This window comes from Prionailurus viverrinus, chromosome C2 (genome assembly GCF_022837055.1).
Source record: "Prionailurus viverrinus isolate Anna chromosome C2, UM_Priviv_1.0, whole genome shotgun sequence".
Classification (NCBI taxonomy): domain Eukaryota; kingdom Metazoa; phylum Chordata; class Mammalia; order Carnivora; family Felidae; genus Prionailurus; species Prionailurus viverrinus.
The window spans coordinates 32819074-32843389 of NC_062569.1; positions in this window are offsets into that span (position 1 = coordinate 32819074).

A 24316-nucleotide genomic window follows, 5' to 3' on the forward strand; every position below is an offset into this window, starting at 1 on the left:
TTTGTGGAGGATACCAAATGCACAGAATCCTCACTGGGCTGAGAGTCAAACACTCTCAGCAGGGAATAGAGAAGGCAGAATCAAGTGGGGAGAGAGAGAGGGAGAGAAAGAGAGAGAGAGAGAGAGTTTAGAGACCTCTGTTGTTGTGGACCAGGAGTAGATGTGCCAAGTTCAAAGTTACGAATGAGGTGATGCAGCACCGGTGTGATAAAGCCAGGGAGTGGCTGTGAGGGCTGTGTGAAAACCTAACTCATTAGTTAGCCATTACTGCCAGATAGGGGGTCTGCTCAGCCTGGGTTCCAGAGGGCTGCAGGTTAAGTTAATCCTTTATGTGCTGAAAGTTCTGTGTAAACCTTCTACAATAGATTCTTTTCGATAAGATGCTTTTCAGGCTTCATAGAGCGTATGAAAAACAAGAGAGTATTTTCTTTTTTGCTACGTTCATGAGCATCTCTGAATGTGCTGCTTCTCTTGCATTTGGCTGGAGTGCAACAAATACTAGGCATCCTTGGAAAAGGTCAAATGGGTTCTGCTGTCCGCAGGAGGCAGGTAGAATATGACCCTGAATCCTCTGCTGGGTTGTTCAAACTATTTTGTCTCTTTTGTTGTTGTTGTTGTGATCATGTGTCTTCTCCTTTTTTCCCCCTTCCTCTCTTCTTCTTTCACAAAATATATGAAATGTATCGAAAAGAACTGAAATTACCTTAATAAGTATTTTTATACTCCCCACTGAGATTTAGCAGTTGGACATTTTGTTATGTTGGTGCCAGATTATTTTTTAAATACATAAAACATTACACATTCGATGGAGGACTCTTTGTTGTGTCTTAAAACCCTTTCCTCCCTCTCCCTCCTTCCTTCCTTTCCCCTTTCCCAGAACTAACCACTTTCTCAAAGTCTGTGCATATTCCTTCTGTCTGATGTTATGTTTTCACTGCATTGTATATATTTCTTTCAAAAAGTAGTATATTGCTTTTGTGGGAGTATTTCTAAAACTTTACATAAAGGTATGCTATATGCATGATTCTGCAGACTGCTTTTGTCATTCATTCAGTGTTATGTTTTGAGGCGGTGTCATGGTGATATATTTAGCTTTAATTTATTCATTTTAACGACTCCTTTGTATTTCATTATTTAATATAGCAAGTTAGATAATCTAGACACCTTTTGATGGACATTTAGATTATTTACAATTTCTCATTACTTACAAGCAATGCGGCAACAAAATGTCCTTGTATCACTCTTGGTGATTCTCTTGAGCATATGGCTAAGGATTTTCCACCAGGACATTAGCCACTAGTCACACTGTGCTGTTGAGCACTTGGAGTGTTGCTAGTCCAAATTGGGCTGTGCCGTGAGTGTAAAATACATGCTGGGTTTTGAAGTTTTAGTATAAAAAAAGGAATGTAAAATCTATACTTTGAAAATATTGATTATGTGTTGGAATGATATCTTAGATATACTGGGCTGAGTAAAATAAGGCATTAAAGTGAATTTTACCTGTTCCTTTTTTTAGTGTGTCTACTAGGAAATTTAAAATTACACATGGAGCTTGCATTTGTGGCTCACATACTTCTATTGGTCAGGTTACTCTTAGTAGGTTTCTGGGGTTTGGGTTTTGTATATTTTTCTCATTTTCTTTCCCATTCCTTCTTTTTGCTCTTAATGGCACTTGATTTTTAGAGTCTGTGTTTACCTATGAAGGAGCACCTTTCATTGCCAGCTCACCAATCATGTCATTCTTTCTGTAATCTTTCCTCTCAGGCTCTCTCTGGCTTCTAATTTCTGTCTGTGCAGGGTGACTGCTAGGGATACTTGGATGTTTTCAGATACTCTGGATGGCTGAGGGTGTTTGATGTTTGACTATCGGATAAGAGGGGTGTGACTTCATTATTTATGGAGTTTTGGGGTTATCACAGCACTCCATTATGCCTTCTTAAAATTACTGGTTTGAGATTCTTCCTGAGGACACAGATTTAGCTCTAAGCTATCACACCCAAACTTATAGTATCTGTGAGTCAGCTTCTCTACCCAAGAAACTGAATAAATCTCTGAAATGCTAATCCATCTTTAAGGAGCCCAATAGTCAGAGTTTCAAGGCAGAGGTTCCCCTCCCTTTCTCCCCCACGAACCCTTGCCATTATTCTCTCTAAGAAGGCAGGGATTTGAGACACTCTCAATCCTGCTTGAGACAGGGATTGGGTATGCACCATTCTCACTGCTATCACAGCAGCCTAAAAGATGGCAGCTAAGCCAAGCTGGAAGGAGCTTCTGTTCCCTATAGTGGTGGCTCCCCCATGTGTGACACGGCTCTGCTCTCTTAGCTTCACCATTTCCAATGAGAAAATAAATTGCCTCTGTGCAGTCGCATGCAAAGTAGAGAGTCCTCTTAGCTGGCTAGAGCCGGGAGGTTGATAGAGAGCCGGAGTTGTGCGCACCAATTGTTAGTGGGTAGAGCTAGGGACGATTTTTCATTGTCTGCTGAACTCTGAGCACACCCTCTTGGAGTGGGTCTCAAATTTGAAAACAAATCTTCCCAGTGGCTTTTCCAGCCTGCTTGATTTTAGAAGGATGGAGCTGTTGTCCAAATTTTTCAAAAATCCACAAAGTTGAATGACACAGCTTATATTTTAGCAGAAATATTTAACACTGCTATCTACCAAGGCTTTGTCTGCGCAAAGGGAGTGGCTGTGCTGTAGTTAAATGTGGGTTTCGTGGTTAGGCAGAGCTAGATTTGAACTGTGCTTCAACCACTCATTAACCCTGCGGGCTTGGACGAGGTATGACCACCTAAGACCACCATAAGCCTCATTTTCTATGGCTGCAAAATGGGGACAACAGTAGCACTTTTTAAAATTTCTCTGTTACTGGAACGATGGTAACTATTATTACAACTATTATAATGCAGACCAATTTGCAAAGATACAGTTGAATCACACAAGTGGTTGCTTTGGGAACCAATTGGTTGTATAGTTGGCTTTAACCAGTTGTTTTCAGTCTAACTCTGAGATGTTTGCTTTATGCTTGAGTCAATTTTTCCAGAAGAATGATTTTCACATGGGTACCCTGTCCCCACCTCTAGAGATGCTTAATCAGGATTTTGAGAAAATATGGCCCCACAAAATCATATTACATTTTATATCATGATTTAAATTTTGAAAAAAAAAACTTGTTTTTATAAAAACAAAACTTATTTTTATTCCACACTAATTGTGGTCAGGAAGTACGACAAAATCTTGACTGGTGGGGCTATGCGGAATATAGATTCTAAGAGTGGTCTTCAAGGTGGGGTGAGACAGGTATGTGTGAAATTTTTGTGATAAACACAAAACAGCTTTAGACCTGAGTGATTCTCCATTTCATCTATATTTCTGCAATTCTGTTACCTGCCACTAGATGCATTTGAGTGCCATGCATGGCACCGCATGCATAACCACCGCAATGTTTATAATCAGGATAATAAATCTGTTCCTGGCTAATTTGCTTGTTGTACTTGTTTTATGAAAATATAATTTAATGTAATCTATTGATTGTGGTTATAAGAAAATTCTGTGCAAGATGGAAGAAAAGAGTTGGAGCTAGGCCACACCTTTTCCAAGAGCACGATGTCACTTTGAATGGGGTAAAAATTGGTGATTGGGAGGCAAAGAAAAAAAAGAAAAAAATCTAACACTTTTTATGTATCCAGTACAGATACGTATGTATATGTAAACAGGTATACAGCATATCTATGGTATTAAAATGTAATGGGAGAGCTATTAAGGAAAAATACCTAAAATGGCTGCATAGAGAGATGAAAATAGAAAAAGGCTGAGGAACATGGCCTCGCTTCATGTGGTTCATCTGGGCTGATTCTGGTCTGGTGAAGTGATGGATTCTCTAGACCCAAAGATTCACTCTCAGCTTTCCTTGGGAGACCCCTGAACATGCTCAACTCCCCCACCAGGCCTTCTGCTTGGAGGGGCCTAGAGTAAACTCCTCTAGCAGCTTTTATACTCCATAAACACATTACCTTAATGAACCTGCTTGCAACAGCTGCCTTACCTCATTTTCTTTCTGCTCTTCAATTTGGCCTTCAAAACCTATCCTTTTATACTTCTCCTGCTGTTGCTATTCACTTCTAAAATAAGAGAGAGAGAGAGAGAGTCCCACTGATGGGTGAATCTCAGTTGTGCCCCTGACCCTATGACTCTTAACTTTCAAACAGGATATAATTAGTTGGGTGGGTGAGTTACTATATTAATCCAGATTATAGGCTGTTCTTTCCATTCACACAGTCGTCTTCACCCAGGGCCGGGCTCTGCAGGAAAAGGAGCCAGTTGCTGCCTGTGGGGCTGGTGCTGTGTGTTCCTTCCCTCCTCATGGCCAGGCAGAACTGATCCTGCCTTCCCTCCTTCCACTACAGGATTTTATTTAGGCCTCTGATGTTTTTGTTCTTATCTCACTATATGCAAATGATGCCAAAAATCACACATGGCCCTAAATCTTCATTTCTTGGGCTAAAAAATGTCCATTTCCATGATTACCTGTTTTTTTTTTTTAAAACTAGTAATATTCCAGTGAAGTTTAAAAAACCTGCAATTATCAAATAAATAGAGACGGGGTGCCTGGGTGCCTCAATCAGTTAAACATCTGGCTTTTGGTTTTGGGTCAGGTCATGACCTCACAGTTCATGAGATTGAGCCCTACATTGGGCTCTGTGCTGACAGTGTGGAGCCTGCTTTGGATTTTCTCTCTCTCCCCCCACCCCCCCTTTCCTCTCCCCTGCATGCTCTCTCTCAAAGTAAATAAATAAACATTAAAAAAAAATAGAGACAATAATGACGAACAAGTAGATAATGAAAGATATTTTTTAGTTTGGCAACATTGGGGATGTGTAATTTTACTTTCCCCTGGTTGTTTTATACTCTCTTCACAATTTATTTTTGTCTCTGTTTTGGACTTGCAATGTAACACAGCCTTCTGAGGTAATATACGATTATGCCAGAGAAGGTCAGCATGCAGGACATGGCACAAGGATGCTCCAAAGATCAGATGCTCCTGGAACTAGGCCAGGAAGGGGCAGCTTTTGCAAGAGGAAGACAGGAAGTAATCCCATCCGCTGGTTGTGTCTGATTCAGGCACAACAAATGGAGTCCTTTCATCCAACAGGATAAATGGCTGAATGACTTGGAACTCATTTGTTAATATAGGAGAGGTAAACATAACCCATGAGAGAGAACTCCAGGATCCTAGGAATGCCTGTCATTGGGGAGCTTCTTTTAGCTGAGCCACTAGACTTCCATGTGGCTTTGTGCTAGGGAATGCAGAGAAAGGTATTTCTTTGTCCAGATTTGATGATTACTTGCATGTAAAATTTTTGCTGCTCTCTTCAGACAGAAGCACAAATGGAGGTATAAATGTGTTCTCATAGTGTTAGATGCTTTTGCACATGCTGTTCCTTCTACCTGGAATGGCCTATTCCCACTTGTGCAACTGGTAATTTGATTATTTGGTGAAGTTTGATGTTTCAATTTACATTCTCCTGATAGTGCATATGTTTATCAGCCATTTGAGTTTTCCTTTTATAGAACTGACTTTTAACTGTTTCTAGTAGATTATTCTTGTAATTTTCTTTATATATTACTCTTTAATATCCTGATAATAGTCATCTGTTGGTTATATATACTGCAAATATGTTGTGTAAAATATGGCATATTAGAAAATTAATGTTAAGATTACTTTATTTTATTTTTTAATTTTTAAAGTTTTATTTATTTAAGTAATCTCTATACCCCATGTGGGGTCGAACTCACAACCTTCAGATCAAGAATTGCATGTTCTCCTGACTGAGCCATCCAGGTGCCCCATGATTAATTATTTTATAATAATAAATTATATTAGTTACATAATTGTCACATGAGACACAATTTTGGCCTGTGAAATATATTCAATTTTATAAGAAAATGCCAAGTGCCTCTCAGAGAAGTTTTATCATTTTTCACTTTCATCAGCAACAAATGAGAATTCCATTTGCTTCAGATCCTTGTCATCACTTGGTATTGTTAGTTTTTAATTTTAGCTTTTCTGGTGAGTATGAAGTGGTATATCATTATGATTTTAATTTGCATTTTTCTGATGACTAATAATATTAAGCACCTTTTTATATGCTAATTGGCCATTTGGATAACTTATTTTGTTAAGAAAAAGAATTTTTAACTGTTAGAACATCCTCTTGTATTGGAATAAACTACTTACTCATCATCAATTTTTTCATACTCTTTTAATTAACTTTGCCAATATTTTATTTACTATTTTTAAACCTTTTTTTTTCCAAAGAGAGATTAACCTATAATTTTTCCGTCTTGAAATCTCCTTGTCCTGTTTTGTATCAAGGTTATATAAACTTCATTAAATGAGTTGAGCATCCTTCCCTTTTTTCTACTCTTTGGTACATTTTGATAAGGTAAGGATTATCTGTTTCTTGAAAGTTTGATAAAACTTAATTGTAGAACTGTCAGGGCTTGATGCTTTTACTGATTATGGTTCTAATTCAGTATTCTATTTCTTCTTTAGACAAGTTTGGCAATTTATCTTTTTCATGTCACCTCAATTTTCAACCAACTGGCATAAAGTTTTCTATAGCATTTCCTTTTGATTTTTAAATATCTACTGAATCTGTGTTTTTTAAAGGACTTTTAATATTATTTTTGTGTTCTTTCTTTTTTTTTTTAAAGTTGTTTATTTATTTTGAGAGAGAGAATGAGCAGAGGAGGGACAGACAGGGAGAAAGAGAATCCCAAGCAGGCTCTGTGCTGTCAGTGCAGAGCCTGATGCAGGGCTCAGTCTCATGACTGTGAGATCATGACCTGAACTGAAATCAAGAATCAGACGCCTAGCCAGCTGAGCCACCCAGGTACCCCATGTGCTTTCTTTTTTTATTTTTAGTTCCTTTGTCAGTCTTGTCAGAGATTCGTCTATCTTATTGCTCATTCTACTTCCTTTTGTTATCAATTTCATTAATTTCTTTAATTTATTACTATTAATTTTATGATTTGTTATTTCTGTCTTTCTACACTTTGATTTTACTTGTTTCTTCTAATAACTTCTTACGGTGGATGCCCACTTTGTTACATTTCTCTTTTTCTCTTTTTAAAAATATGCATTCAAGACTACAAATTTTCCTCTAAGTACCTCTTTAGGTATATCTCACAAATTTTTATATGTAGCTTTTCCATAATTTACTTGTAAATGTTCTATACTTTGTTGTGACTTCTTTGTCCCATGGATTATTTAGAAGTGTCTTTTGTAAATTTCCAAATTCATGGGTCTTTTCTTCCAGTGAGGTCATCTTTTCTTATGAGTTCTAATCTTAGTACATTACAGACAGAACACATGCTCTCAGTTGGTTGATTTAAATGACACAGGTATCAGCCTTTGGCTCTAGAATCTAAATACTTCAAAATCAGGATTAGTAAAACCAAAGACAATAAAGAAATCAGACGGAATTAGTTCTTTGAAGAAGCCCCACAAAGGAAGAAGAGTCCTTCTGTGATGTTAATTCAGTAGTGAGACTGGGTTCAGGTCTCTGAAAACTATGGGGAGTCTTATTTGAAATCTCTGGATTCCTGGTGTGGATTCTTTAGTCATGAAGGCAATTCTGCCCATCACAGTCTGAGTAACTGAATATTAAAATGGAAGTTTTAGCTGAAACTCAAAGACAATGAGTGAGAGATACCATACATAGCAAGGGGCCAAACATGATACAAATTTTCAGAGAAAATGTTAAAAATTAGTTTCTCTTAAATATACATTTACACTAGGGATAAAAACAGTTGGGTTTTTGGAGATTAGAGAGAATTTGTGAGGAGAATTTCTTTGGTAAGATCTTCATTGTGAGTAGCCCCTGTCCTCACCATGGGAGCGGTGACTTATGCCTGATTTTGCCTCAAGCCTAGAAAAAGGCACATCAGTGGGATTACTCAGAGTTTCTATGACCTCATGACAGTGGCTTTGGGGCTGTCTCCCACTGGGTAAATCTTAAAAGAGTGAGAGATGGGCTGGCTAGCTAATGGTGGATGACTTGAGGTGGTGTCTGTGTTGGGATTCCCTTGTCAGGGCAGAGGGGCATGAGTGTTTCTTAGACAACTGCATGTGTATGCAAGAGCTGAGTCTCACCCACTAGGGACTTCTGGAAGGGTCAATGAGACCCAAGTGACAGAAACTGGAGGTAGACTGCCCAGGGTTTGTGGACACAAGAAAGTGACCAACTGGACTAGAGGTGGATTTGCTTGGGTCAAGGACATTGCAGGGAAGAAATCAATGGGGAACTCTGAATACGTGTGAAAGTGCTTCACAGGCATATCAGGGTAGTATATGCCATGAGTAATAACTATGGAACTTAGCATAGTGCCCCTCACCCTTCTCCCTGGGCCCCCATTCTTGGAAAGTCAGAAACAGGAACTGGGAATGAGAGACATGAGCAAGGAAGATGGAAGTCAACTATTCCCTCTTCCCAGGTAGCAAGCCAGTGCTGGGGAGAGAAAGAGCAGCTGTAGCCTGGAATGAAGTTAGAAGTTTTGACTATACATGGGACTAGACATTCTAACTGCCCTTTTGAAGCTGTGCCTGTAGTCTTCTTTTTCTTACAAGCCATTAGAAAAGTCATGGAGCCAGCATGAGTTTTATACAGGGGCAGAAGTACTTACTCTACTGGTAAATTTTAAAGGGATACAGAAAGACAAAATAGAAATGCTTTGTGATTGCATTCCACGTGTTCTGCTTATTCAATGTGTTGCTTTTATCCAATATAAAGTGGAATTCTTGAGTCTTTCAGAAAATTATTGCTTGTATAGGGCTGCAGTGTGAAGAGGCCGATGACCAAAGAGGATAATAGGGTGTAAGTAATAGTATCAGCCTTGGCACATTCTCTTTTCATGTGTATCCTTAAGGAGGTAAACTATTAGACATCTTTTTAAGAATCTTTCTGCATAGTGCTTGCCTTGAGTAACATGAGGACCTGCTAGACCATGACTGGTTATCGAAGAAGCTACCTGATGCTCCTGAATCTTTACCTCCAAGAAGAGGCAGGCTCCTGCCCCTGGTTTCTGTGTGAGGATATAGGATCAGGGTGACCTGGGTTATCGTGAAACACCATTGTCATGCTAATCACTGAAGGGGCCTTCCCCCCCACCCCCATGTGCCCACATGTGTATATGGATCATTGTACTTACCACATCACATTATAATTATCTGCTTATGCACTGTATTAATCTGGTTGGCTGCAATAACAGAGTATCACAGGCTGGGTAGCTTAAACAACAGAAATCTATTTTCTCTCAGTTTTGGAGGCTGTAAGTCCATTGAGGCACCAGGATTGGTTTCTGGCAACATGTTTCTCTGGTTTGCAGATGACTGCCTTCTCATTGTGTCCTTACATGGTGTTTCCTTTGTGTGCACTCAGAGCAAGAGAGCTCTGGTGTCTCCTCTTCTTATAAGGACACCATGTTTATCAGGTTAGGGCCCCACCCTTGTTACCCAATTTAACTGTAATTATTACTTTAAAGGCCCTATATCTAGATATAGTCACATTTGGGGTTAGTGCTTCAATATATGAATTTTCAGGGGACACAATTCAGTCCATAGCATGCATCATTCACTACCATAAGATTGTGAGCTCCTTGAAGATAGAGACACTATATTATTTATCTTTGGATCCCTAGTGCTTAGTACAATGCTTAGCACATCATAGGAGCTTAATCAATGTTTGCATGTTTGCTGGCCTCATTTCCAGACTCTCTGTTTTGTTCTCCATGTGGCTGTCTTCTCCTCATGTCCTTGCTTTGTGTGAACTCTGTCATGGACAAGCATTTAAACCAAGTGTGGTGGTCATTGCTATTGTTCACCAAATACCTCTGGCTTCCTATTTTCTGGGAACCTATTAGGACTGTATTTATTGAGCCATTTGTGATTGGAGCCTTGGATTAATACTGGACAAAGAGTTGTGAGTGAAAATGTTAGGAGTCACTTTCAAGCTGGAGCATTTAAATGATGGCATGAAGCCCCTCAGAGATCTCTTGCCCTCTCCTATGATGGCCAGCAACACTCCTGATAGAGGCTTCTTCATCAGCCTGCATCCTAGAATGAAAGAGACATGAGGTAGATCTCTAGCCAACCGTGGTTAACATGTAATTGACTAACATATGTGTTATTGTTTTAAGCTATTGAGATAGCTTTGGAGATAGTTTGGGAGTTGTTATTATAGCACAAAGTAGCCCATTCTGATCAATACATTGTCTCATCCCCTTCAGCCCCTTGTACCATCCAGACAATTCAAGGGTACATTTAACTAACTTCATATGATGTTTCAGTCAAAGGAGAAGGCCTCCCTATCATACTCTTTCAACATGTTGAAATCCCACTCATTCTTAAGCCCAGATTAAATTCCTTCTCCCTAAAACATTCCTTTGCCATACTCCATTGGAGTCTGTCTTTCTCTCTTTAGGATCCCACATGACTTTATACTCATTCATACTTGAAGTGTGGTAGTTTGTATAATGGTCTGTTTCCTCTACAATATTGTATTCTCCATGAGGGTAGTGATCCTGATGTGTGTGTCTTTCCTCACAACTACTAGAAAACCTGGTGAAGGATGGTGTAACTGAATTGAGGCTTTCCTTCTACATCCACTTCCAAGAAATGGTGGTGGTAGTGGGTATTCTAGCTTCCTGAACTGGAAAGAACATGGAATTTGGATTCATACAGATTAAAGTTTTAATTTTTGGCCCTGCTATGTACTAGCTGTGTAGCCTTAGACAAGTCACTAAACCTTTCTGAGTCTTGGTTTCCTCATTTGCATAATGGGTAATTCTTATATTATAGGCTTGCTATGAAGACTAGATAGCATATGTCAAACACCCAGCAGTGTCCAGTATAGTTCAGGTGCCAAGCAGTGCTAGCTCTTTTTCTTCTTTAATTAGTCCTTTTGGGAAAGCAGGGTTAGAAGCTGAGTGAAGGTGGTCTCTGACAGGTTATGGAGGAGACATTCTAGAACACCTAACCCTTGTAGTTTTCCCCTAGAAAGATATTTGGAGATTCTGTAGAATCCTTTTTCATTTTTTTCCTCTATTTTTAGGCAGCCCTAAACCTCACACCTGAGCCCATTAGTGAGGAGTAATATATGACAGTAAGATATTTAAGTGGATTGCATTGGTTTATTGCTGTTTTAACAGGACATTTTATCTAGAAAATTCCTGGTTGTGAGATCTTTCTTGTCCTGATGAATTCATCTTTGTACCATAGCAGAAAGTCCCTTGCATTAGCCAGCGGTCTTTCAATTATAAGTGGAGAAAGCCACAATCAAATTGGCTTATGCAGACAGGGAGGTTTATTGGCCCATTGAACTGAGAAGTCCAGAGGTAACCCTGGACTCAGGCTCACTTGGATCCAGGTGACCGTTAGTTGTCAACAGAACTTTCTCAGATGCAATTTCTTAGCTTTGCTTCTTTTTTCTCTTGGCCTCATTTTTTTTTTTCCTTCTCATAATAGACATGTTTCCCCTTTACTTCTCTCAGGCAAAGTGGTGGAAGTTCCTGTCTTACTTCCTTCCAGCACTATGACCCTCAAAGCAAGAAACAGTTTATCTTAGTGGCTCTACCAGAAAAGTCCTGGTGAAGAATCTAATTGGTCCTCTGTGTCACATGCCTATTCCTGAGCAAATCAGCATTGTGGGTTAGAAGGTAGGTGGGAATTCTGATTGACCAGACTATGTTTCAATCCCATGTCTGTGTGGATGGGGGAGGAAGAGGGAGTTCCTTGTGATTGACAGCCTCTCAGGTCCACATAGGCTAGGGAAGGATGTCTCCAGAGGAAGAGACTGGCCAGACAAATAAATATGGTGATTTATTATACAGAATGTCTCAGTTTCCACAGTCCTTATCCTTTATTATTATTTTTTTCTCTAGAGGGCTCCTTTCATTAAGTGTTTTCCTCACATGTAATACAGTTTCCTCCACTGTTGTGTTTAATTAGAATTAAAGGACCTCTTAACCTTTCTCCTATATGTAAATTCGAATGGTGAATGCTCAGTGGATTCCTTGGGAATGTCTCTGTAAGGAAATAATGAATATGATAACATCATCTGAACTATTAGTATGATTAGTTGCTCCTTTCCTAGGCATTTTCTCCAGGATTGAAAACTGTGTTGGGTGATGAAACTTCAGACTTCACCCAGGTAGTGAGGGAGACAAGCACTGCTGCTTCTGGGGAGCTTGTGGTAAGGCTATGACTTTAAAAACATGATATTGTGCTTTGGTAACCTAGCTGGAGGGCCAAAAATTTATATGTATCATTCCATAATGGAGACCTTGTGAGGCTCCAATCTTGTAGTTGTTGTTATGGGTCAGATTTTGTGGAATAAATTGATATTATGATTAGAGACCAAAATGTGCCCAAATTTTGCCCTGCCAGTCACTCCCTGTGATGGTTAATTTTGTGTGTCAGTTTGGCTGGGCAAGGGATGAAACATTATTTCTGGGTATGGATGTGAGGGTGTTTCTGGATGAGATTAGCATTTGAATCAGTGGATTCAGTAAAGTATGTTGCTTTCCTCAGTATGGATGGACTTCATCCAATCCACTGAGGACTTGGACAGAACAAAAACATGGAGGAAGGAGAATTTGTCCCCTTTTGTTTCCTGCCTTACTGTTGAACTGGGACATCTCCTCTTCTTCAGTCCTTGGACTAGGTTTTAAACCCATTGACTCCCCTGGTTCCAGCTTTCCAGGTTCCCTAGCTTGTAAACAGCATATTGTGGGACTTCTTAGTTTCCATAATTATGAGCCAATTCTTCATTATCTATCTATCTATCTATCTATCTATCTATCTATCCTTCTATCTGTATATCTCTCTCTGTATTTCCATCCTGCTGACTCCATTCCTCTGGAGAACCTTATCTTCAGGACACCATAAGTAGCTGATATCTCCATTCAGGTTCTCTGGAAAAGGCTTGGTTAAAGCATATTGCATGGGCCTGAGACCTAAGTGGGTATCTCCATGTCTTCCAAGAATAAAAATTTTGGAATTCTTACTACCCTCTGGTTGGCCACATGGAGAAATGAAATGGAAGATGTGCTGAGGGATGGATATAGTCAGATTTGTAGAACAGGCTGGAACTCATTCTCTTCTTTCAGCTGTGTGTGAGAAGGAAGAGAAAAAGAAATAATAGGGCTCTTTGGTGGCCCTGGCAAGATTTCTGGTTCTTCTACATCAAGAGGAGGATGCAGGAAAGTGAGTGCAGCCCTTTAAGCTTCCGTGGTCTCACTCATGGTAATTATGGCCTAATCAATGTCTGGACTAGTGACACATCATATCGGTACACCTTCTTGGAAGGGAGCGAATAACTGAGACCCCACAAGGCAGAATTAGATCTGGCAAGGGAGAGGGATCTGAAATAATTTTTCCCCAGGACTTTATTTTGCTCCACGTTCTGGCCTAATTAAAAAATCTAAAAACATTGGGTTGTTGGCCATCTCAGACCATTAAAAACATAACCAAAAAATTTACCTACTGCTGACATATATACAAAAGACAATGGTGAGCCAGTTCAAGCATTTTATCTTGAATAAGCATGTCTTTAATAATGTAATGTAAGCTTTTTTGACAAAACCCACCTTCTACAAAATTGTATATGAGAAACAACAAGGATTATGGGAAAATAGAATGAGAAACAGACCACTCAAAACTTTGTCACCATAACACTGAAAAGCAGTTGCAACTCTAGTAAAATTATTAGCACAGTGAAAAAGACATGTTAAATCCCTGAGATATGAAAAATACTGCAGCAAATGTAGGCCTTACCCTAAAAAAATGCTCAGTGGAAATAACAGATAAGGAAGTGCTGAGGATGATGGGTTGCAGAAACAAGGGAAAATAAAGGTGGAAAGAAGCCTGCAATAGCACATCTGAGACAGAGGAGGTAGTCTTACTGCCTTCAGAAAGAACTTCGGATGAATGATGGGTATCATGTAAGATACCCAGCTTACTACATTTGCTGAGAAACATGAAAATGTTGGCAAAAATTGTACGTGAATTAACATGACTTCTGTGTTAAATTAACATCATTTCTGTATTTCTCAGTCTTGTATGAACTAATTTGCATGACAGAAATGTGAATTGTAGAAGAATATACTGTATTTTTCTGGACACATGCTAATAAATATTTCATAGTTATTTTGAGTTTCATCTATAAAAAAACATTTGTCTCAGATTTGTTAAATGAAATAATGCATGTGAAAAATTTAAATAAATGACAAATTGGCGTGCATCTCTTTGGTAATGAGATCTTACAACTTGTTTACCAGCCTTGGGAAAGTTACTTAAATGCTCTTTGCCCCAGTTTTCTCATCTGTGAAATAGGGATAAAAACATCTTCCCTGTAGAGCTGTTATAAGATTAAGTGAGATGATATAAAAATACTTAAGACAACTTTGATGTATTTCTTATGATTAGATTATCATGCTATCACTGGAAAACCAACTTTTAAAGTGGACTTAAGCATCTTTCACCACTTTTAAAGGAAAACAAAACCCTCAACCAGATGCCCCTCTAGATCTTCTGAGTTCTGTCGGTGGGCATGGATCATCTTTTGAGGGAAGGGCCAGCCCCATTTCCTTCATCCTCCCTCCATCCTGTAATCTGCAGCTCTCAGGCTTCTCTCTTTTCCTTGTGCAAATGTACTAACTCTCTTTTATTGTGTGTGAGTATGTTTCCTCAATTACTTATTTATTTAATCTTTCAAATTAGCTCGTTTAATTCTCTGTTGGTAAGTATATTGCTATGTCCAATTGATAAATGGAGCACAGAGAGGTTAGGAAACTTGCTGAAGACGTCCAGTTTGTGAGTGGCATGGCTGAGAGTGAGGAAGGTCTGTCTGATGCCAAGGATGGTAGTCCTAACCTGACCCCATGCAGTGGGGCCAGTTTGGTCAGCACTGTTAATTGGTTTGAGTCACTTCTCTATCTCTGGTGTTATTCTTGAAGTTCTTGGGTAAATGCATCTGGCTGGCTTCTTCTAGAATCCTCCTCAGGGGACTCTGGGAAATGGAGTCTGACTTTGTAGGAGAGAAGCAGAGAGACACCTCTGAAATGTTTCCCCTCACAAACAACACTTACGTGGGCTAATAAAATAATTTTTAGGAAACATGCTATCTATTAAGAAGTTATGGGTATAATCATTTAATTCATATCTTCCTTTCTATGAAAGGATGATTCCCAATCCTAGTTTTCTTTTTTTTCTCTTATCCTCAAAAGTTGGTTTCTTTACTTCCAAAGGAAAAATTTATTATGCATTTTCCTTCATTTAAAAAATATTTAACAACTGATTTGTGTGTTGCATGAAAGTTACACATTTCCTAAGATGCATTTGCTATTTTATTTTCTTTCATTCAAAAATGTGTCAGTAATCTTTTTGTTAACATGAAGATAAAGGATTAGTAATGCAAGATGCAGTTTTCTTGTAACCTTCTTGAAAGCAGACTATAGTTTCTTATCTGGCTCCAACATTCATTTTCCTGAATTGAAAAAAAAAAGCGACTTAAAATGAAATAAACCACATTTGATTCCTAAGAGCATTGCTAGCAGGGAAATGTACTGAGAGAGGCAGACTTGGTTGGATTCCAGAAAGCCCCTCTGCTCCCCAAGTGAGAGAGTTGACTAATTTTGCATTTTAAAGAACAATTTTAATGCAGGAAAGAATTGTGAATTGTCTGTCATTAATCACTAATCAGAAGATATGTATGATTTTATTCCCTGAAAATTCCAGCTCTGAGGAAAAAACAAAACAAAACAACCCAAAACAATGAGGTGTAAATCTTCAGGTTTTGGTTTAAAATTTCATTTTATTTATTGAGTGCCTCTTCTGAGCAAGGAGCTAAGTAAGTTGCTGAGAACATTCAAAGAGGAAGAAGAAAAGCCCCTGCCCTGGATGGGTTATATCGACTCCCCTCCACCCCTGCTAGTAGAGGAGGGAGGCACATGTGGTGGAAGAAATACTCTTGGTTTTTACCCTCAACTGCAAAGTTCAGACACAAATAGAGGGTATTAATAGATCATTTACATACTTTATATGTGGTCTGAGATTGCCTCAACCTTCCTTGCCTATCATACATACACCCTTGGCAAGTGTATATGTGGAGGTGGGGACTCAATGTGTATATGTGGAGGTGGTGTTTGAAATGCCACCTGAGCACTGATGGGGACTTGTTTTTTCAGAATCTCTCAGGTCAATGGATCACCTTGAGGGGCGTCCTGAAACCTGTAATGACCCTTCACATGTGCCAGTGCCAAAATGTGAGTATCTAACTTTGACAGAAATTTATGATTGTGTCACCACAAGGTGTCCAGAGCCAGCCAGGGCATTTCTGGGTGTGTTGCCGTCAGACATTCAGCTCAGGCCAGGAAACCTGGCCTACCTTGTGCCGGACTCTGGGCTGGACCCTGGAGGAACACAGGTGAATGAGATCTTGTTCCTGTCCCCTAGGAAGTACTCCTAACATATACTAAATGTTAAGATGGGGGTGAGTGCCAGTCCTGGGAGTGTCAGAGGAAGGGCCCACAGATGAACCTGAGGGTTCTGGGGAAGCTCCTAAGAGTGTTGGAGGGGAAGGAAGAGGTGGTCAGGTCAGGAAATGTGAGGAGGCACTGCAGGAAATCAGCATGAAACTTGGCAGAAAGTTCCATGCTGTCATTGCACAGGCCTAGAAAGCACCTGTGGAATCTGGCAGTCAGGGCCATTGGTGTGCTTTGTGAAAGCAGTTCCGAGACACCATGGGGCAGAGACCAGGTTTAAGCGTAAATGGGAAGCAAAGAAGTGAAAACAAATGGGCAGTCTGAGGGTAGCGTAGGTGGCAAGGAGGGCATGAGAGGAACTAGGGAGAGGGCACAGAGGGAGAGAGACCTTTGGTGCAGCTGGAGGTAAGTAGAGGGAAGGATACTGGAGGGGAGGGTGTTAGACCCAGGTTTGGGGAGGGGTTGGTTTTGTGCAGGAGGAAGGGCTCCTCAGGTCTGGCCACCTGGACCTATTTGTAGGTGCTGAGTTGGCATGGGGCTGATTCACTCAGGGTGAGCTCCATCTTCTCCACTAGGGAGGTGAGGCTTTCCACTGAGAGGAGCCAGACAGGGACACTGCTGATGGAATAAGTGGAGTGCAGACCAGGAAGGGGAGCATTTTATCTGCAAATACTTCTGTATGTAATCTTCTAAAATAAAAGACTGTTTTAGAAAACATAACTCTAATATGAGCATTACATCTAAATATAATCAATAATTCCCTAATTTCTATGTGCACATTTTCTTTATTAACTTATACATTTTAAACAATCCCTTTGAAACCCCGTTGTATAACTGGTACTGTATAACAGGATAACAAGTCGCCCTTGTTATCCTGAAATAAAATGATAGATAAGTATGACCTACCTATAGAATAAAAAAAACAAGCAAAATCCAATACAATGCCCTAACTGAATACAAAAGAGAAATAAAATAAAAGAAACATAAAATTAAGCATGTCTTTCAACATTTAAGTAGTTGGACACTATTAATATAGTTCGATGCTTGAACTTTAACACAGAACTGCTATAAAAGTGACAGACTTGAACACAGACTGATATAGAGGTATCCTGTGGTAACCTAATTATTATGAATGACACTGTCACTAGTGACATATGTTTTGGAAATAAACTCTTGAAAAAATTTCTAACAAAATAGGGTACAGTCTTCCCTTAATTTATATTGTTGCTCTTCCTGAAAATTCAGGGTTTATTCAAAGTGTGTACAAATTGCTTTGTGTTTATATGTAAAATAGAATTAGGCTGTCAGTGCAGATAATTTTAAGTTATTTTTTATTTTATTTAAACAATTTTCATTTTGGGGCGCCTGGGTGGCGCAGTCGGTTAAGCGTCCGACTTCAGCCAGGTCACGATCTCGCGGTCCGTGAGTTCGAGCCCCGCGTCGGGCTCTGGGCTGATGGCTCAGAGCCTGGAGCCTGTTTCCGATTCTGTGTCTCCCTCTCTCTCTGCCCCTCCCCTGTTCGTGCTCTGTCTCTCTCTGTCCCAAAAATAAATAAACGTTGAAAAAAAAATTAAACAATTTTCATTTATATTTTATTATTATTATTTGCTTTAAAAAACCCAAGTTGGGGCACCTGAATGGCTCAGTTGGTTAAGCGTTCAACTTTGGCTCACGTCATGATCTCTCAGTTCGTGAGTTTGAGCCCTGCATTGGGCTCTGTGCTGACAGCTCAGAGCCTGAATCCTGCTTCAGAATCTGTGTCTCCCTCTCTTTACCCCTTCCCCAGTTCACACTCTCTCTCTCTCAAAAGTAAATAAACATTAAAAAAATTAAAAAAAAACCCTAACTTTATTGAGGTCTGACTGATATACAAAAAGCTGTAGGTATTTAACGTATATAATTTGATGAGTTTGGAGAAGTATATACTCCTAAAATCATTATCATATACTATACCATAAACATATCCATCACCTCCAAAAGTTTCCTCCCACCATATAAATGATTTTTTAAACTGCTATGAATGTCTGGGGAAATATTCAAAAGTCATGTGGGATTTAGAACAATTCTTTATTGGTAGGACCATCCCATGCATTGTGAGATGACTATTACTTATGCTTCCTGCCCACTAAGTGCCAGATATTTAAAGTGTGTGTGTGTGTGTGTGTGTGTGTGTGTGTGTGTTTAAGTAGGCTCCATGCTGAACATGGGGCCCGATGTGGGGCTTGAACTCATGACCCTAAGATCAAGACCTGAGCTGAGATCAAGAGTCAGATGCTTAATCAACTGAGCCACTCAGGTGCCCCATTCCAGAACTATTTTAGATTAAAGGAGATTAAAGAGACTTGATAACTCAATTCAATTATGATCCTTAATTGAATCCTGGATGGAACTCAAAACCAGCTACAAAGAATATTATTGGGATAATTGAGGACATTTAACAAATTATATAATAGATAATAGATAATAGTATTGATGTTACATTTCCTGATCACTGGGATAATTATTGTTCTAGTCTTGCAATTCTTCCACAGATTTGAAAGCTTTCAAGATAAAATGTTTTGGGGGAAATGCCCTCACAAATTTTCAAAATTGCCATGGGGGGTAGTACCACTCCCACTGAGAACTGGTGCCATAAGTGATAGGTCCAGAGGGAAGAAGGAGATGGAGTTGGGGAAGAAGGAAGAGGTTAGAAGTGGGAGTGAGGTTCCCTCCCTGGGCACCGCCATGGGGTGGACCTAGGAGGGGTACCTAGAAACACCTTTAAATTTGGGTTTCTAAGAATAGTAATGACTTATAACCTATTTATCCTCTGGAACTTTAGAAGTGGTAGCCTAGCTAATATTTCCCTGGCCACCATGGCAGGAGAATAAAGTGCCCCTTGGACAGCATCACAAGGAGAAGTACATTAGTGGCTGATAAAAGGTGAAGAGTTCATGCCAGTGGATGCTAACAGATGTGTGAAGTTGGCTGTGGTCCAGAGGTCCCCTCCATGCTCACTCCCATATCCCAAACTTTCTTCAGCGGCTACCCTGAATAAAAAAGGGATACAAAATGGGGGATAGGGTGAGGTGGAAGACAAGGGACCCACAAAACTTGACAGAGTTAAATTTAAAATATTGGAATGGTCACTAATTTAAATTTACTTGGGTATGGCTAAATTGTTTGCTGCTGTCAGATGGAAATGGGGGATCAAATTGAACGGAGTTACAGAAAATGAAGTTTCATTTCTTTTGGTAAATATAATTTTGTGGCTTGTAAAAACTTGAATCTGCCAAAGCAGTTAGATCAGATGTGCCCATGGAATAGAGGATTCAGTTTCTAAATTCTACAGTACGGTTTTATTTATTTTGTTTCATGGTTTACAGTGCTAGTGTTTGAATTCTCAGAGAAGTAGAAAGGTCAGGGGCATCACTGTACATATAGGATGTATCAGAGAGATGACAAGGGAGTGGACAAAATGTTGTGCAAACATGGAAACAGCGTTTTGATAGAGACAGGGAGCTGCTGGGGAGAAGTCACGTCTGAAATTCTGAGTATGGGAAATACCAGAAGTCTTGAGAGTCTCTTTTCCAGTTCTCTAATGAAGAAGAGATGAAGACAACTTGTTCATTTAGTTACAAAAAAACAAAACAAAACAAAAAAACCCCTCATACTCCTCAATGAAGCCTGTGGAGAATGTATGGGCTCCTGTAAAATAAAACGCCTGCACCTTCAGCTGGCCCCCTTTGTTTAATCAGAGGATGCCATAGGAACCAGCAAGGGCAGATGGCCGAGATCCTATCTCGGCAGCCCCAGGAATTAGGAACATTAATTTTAAAGGGGGATTAAAGCACAGAAGAACACTTTTAAAACATCATGCATTTTCATAAGCATCTAGGCACACTCCCTGGCTAGATGTTTATGTGATGATGGGTCTTTGGAACAAAAACTGTGACAGAAGCAAAAGAGCTCTATGTGTGTGTGGGGGGGAATATCAATATTTGCCTTGCTAAAGTACCAGGAAGTGTTCTTCTCTTGTCTCAGTTTTGGTTGCTTGGCCCATGGGGTGGAGGGAAAGTCTGGCATTATTTTGGCTTGGCAGATGATGGTGTTCCTGGGAATTGAAGCTTCTCTTAAGACATCACAGCTTCCATGAGGAATTCTGTCCTAGGCATCTAGGAGCTATGAAGCAGTCTGTCCATTCCGGGCCAGACCTCTAAGAGATTTCACTGCCCTGCACTTTAGACATCAAGTCACCATGGTGTTGTAATCTTCAGACCGATGAGTGCATGCTCCTAGGGTTACCCGGTGATGTTCCATGCAGCAAGAGGGTACACAGAGAGTTTAGGTGCCCAGGCTCCACATATTTTCTTTCCTAAGGTTTATCTGCCTGGGAACATACCTGAAGACTGCAGATACTCTTTTTTCATTTCCTCTTGCTTTAGAAAACATAGGCATACCTCTTCCTGCTCTGGTGCTTTATTTCATGCTGGATAAACCTCCAGTGGCAATAAACAAAAGGTTTTTTTGGTTGAGAAAGTGACTGGCTTTAATGACTGGGTTAAAAATCCTTTCACTACTCAGTTCGTTAATGACTCTTCACTTTCGTCAGTATTGATGTGTGTCCGTCGTCCCTGGCCTGCAACCTTCCTTTTTACCCAGGGTAGCATTACAGACATAATTATTATGTTTATGAGAGCATTGGCTATGTCTGATATCAAGATGTGTCTCAGAGTCAGTGACACCTTATAATTCTTTCAGTTAGATCTTAGTTGTGAAGTTGCTTTATAGCCTGATAATTCTATGTAAGAAAGCTCCAGAATAAAAAACTTATGGAACAGTGTCCATGGCTTGGAAGAAAATCCCAAAGACAACAGTGGAGCACTCTTATAAGAAATGTTGCTTCACTGGTGTTTTTGATAGCACAGAGTATAGTGGGTACAAAACTGTAATCGTTAATCCTTAGGTTGAAAATTCATTCTGAAGACCTAGCCTCAGACTGTGAAGATGTTGTAGCCAGTTTATTTCATTTACGTTACCCTTTTTATGAATGCACAAGAATGATATGTAGTTAAAATCTGTGTCTAAAGTCTAAAAGAGCTATTCCAATAAATCTAAAAAAAAAATCCAAGGTGATAAGAAAGTATTATATCATGGTTTAATTGACAGGACTTTTTCCCCCTACAGGTGTATTAAAAAATGTGTTTTAAAATCAGTAATGTAGTATATTCAGTGAAATGCTATATGTTTAATAATTACATACCAACATATATAATAATTTATGTTGCTTCAAATAATTGTGTGCTTATAGGCACATTGATAATGTAGTTCAAAATGTTAACACTTAGAACTTTAGGGATATAGAAAATAAAACTCTCTCTTTCTCTGGATCTATACACAAATTTGTAGTAGTGGTTTGCACAGGGTCTAACATATATCCCTGTATTTCCCTTGAAATTTTAAAATATCCATGTGTTTGTTGTAGCATCCTGGGGTACCCCATCACTCAGTTTGGGAACCACAACTTTAGGCTGTATTCTTAATCGTCTTTGCTGCCTTAATGAAGTTCAGGCTCTCTGGTTTCCCTGAGGTGGTTAGGACTCTGACAGCAGCTGGGGATGAAAACTTAATGAAGCCGGGCAAAGAAGAAACTAAAAATAGACCAAGGAAAAACCCTGGGCTCAGTGACCGCCTTTCACTGGGACAAATAGCCATTTGTATATCTAATTTTGAGAGGTCTCTAATCCTGACTAGCTGCTAAGGATTTTCGCATTACCACATGCAACATTCTCTTTTCTAATGCAGTCTGAAATTATAAACTCTGAGAGGGCAAAGGCCATGTCTTCTTCAAAATTATATGGGACACCTAAAATTATATATAATTTTATATTATGCCCTACACAGTGCTTGGACTTGAGGAGGTACTTAATAAATATTTATTGATCTAAAATCAATAAATCAATGGAAGAAAGAGAAATATATTGTATCCAGCACTAAATAGAATTCTTTGAGCTTTGTTGAAGAAAAGTGCTTAAACATAGTGTTGTGTTTTCTTAGGACAGATATTCTCCTACATCAATGGGAGTATCAAATCTTTTACCCAGGTATGGTTTAAGAAGAGCACTAAGCTGTGCAAGGCGGGAATGAGGCCTGCCAACATTCCCCTTCTATCACGGAGAGGAACACTGGGCAATCCTGCTTCTATACCTAACATTTCTAGTTTTCAAATTCTACTTTTCCTTTGTCTACAGAGTTAGAAAACAATTTTTTGGTCTTGTGAAGAGAGAATAAAACACTCTTTTTAAAATGTGTTTTAAAAAACACTATCTTAATGAAGAGTTCTTTTTTTATGCCAAACTGCATCACCCCACCCACTTTCTTTAAAAATGTAATTAAAAGTTTGCAGTTGTTGTATCATATGACTTCACTCATATGTGGAATTTAATATACAAAACAGATGAACATAGGGGAAGGGAAGCAAAAATAATATAAAAAGAAGGGGGACAAAACCTAAGAGACTCTTAAATACAGAGACAAACTGAGGGTTGCTGGAGGGGTTGGGGTGGGGGGATGGGCTAAATGGGCAAGGGGCATTAAGGAGGGCACTTGTTGGGATGAGCATTGGGTATTATATGTAGGGGATGAGTCACTGAATTCTCCTAAAACCATTATTGCACTATATGCTAACTAACTTGGATGTAAGTTAAAAAAAAAAAAAAAATATATATATATATATATATATATATATTTTAAGTTTGCAGCTGTTAATTTTTTTTAAAGCACAAGCATTTTCTTTAAAAAAAGTTTTTTTAATGTTTATTTATTTTTGAGAGGGAGAGAGACAGAGCACAAGCAGGGGAGGGGCAGTGAGAAAGGGAGATACAGAATCCAAAGTAGGCTCCAGGCTCTCAGCTCTCAGCACAGAGCCTGATGCGGGGCTCAAGCCCACAACCCATGAGATGACCTGAGCTGAAGTCGGATGCTTAACCAACTGAGCCACCCAGATGCCCCTGCAGTTGTTAATTCGTTAAGGTCATTTGAGGTTCTGAGTTCCTGGAATTCTCTTTGTTTTCTGTGAACCCTTGAACCTCTGGCTTGAGCTTTATCCATCTGTATTTTCAGTACTGGTTGCTCTGTCAAGTGTTAGACCTTCTCTGCTGGGACTGTGCTCCCTGCTGTTGCCCTGCATTCTGCAGTTCAAGGTAGAGAGAGGCGGCTGTAGGCACCAGAGATGAAAAATGGAGGCCTTGCACAAATGCTAGAGCATCAAACCACGAGGCTTCTTTTAAGGGAAAGGAAAGGCCGTGGTGAAGTAAAAGTGATGAAGAGGTGTTTTTAGCAACAACTGGTGACCCTGATGATTATTTCAAAGTCAGTTATTTTGAATAGTTTAAGGTGTTAACCTTGGCCCGGCCTGGCTGCCTTTAGCCACAGAGGCTGAAGGTGTCCAAAGTGAATTATACAGAAGGCCATTTAGGCTGAGCCTCTTGGCACTCTGAATCGGATGCCATTTTTAATTTTTATTTTCTCATGGTTGCTGTGTGTGTGTGTTTGTGTTTGCAAAAGCAGTTTAGGCCCTGGAATTGCAAGCTGTTAAGACTGGGCTGCTTTGCTATCTCCTATCTTTGTTCCTAACCTCATTTTGAAGGATTGTTACACATGTGTAAGTACAATGGGATTATTTATTCATTGTGTCTGTCCACTCTTTTCTGTGCCACAAAAGGAGAAATAGCGTGCACCGCGACTTAAGAGCTTTCTGACCGCTCCAAAGTCATGACGTTTCCTTTGCTTTT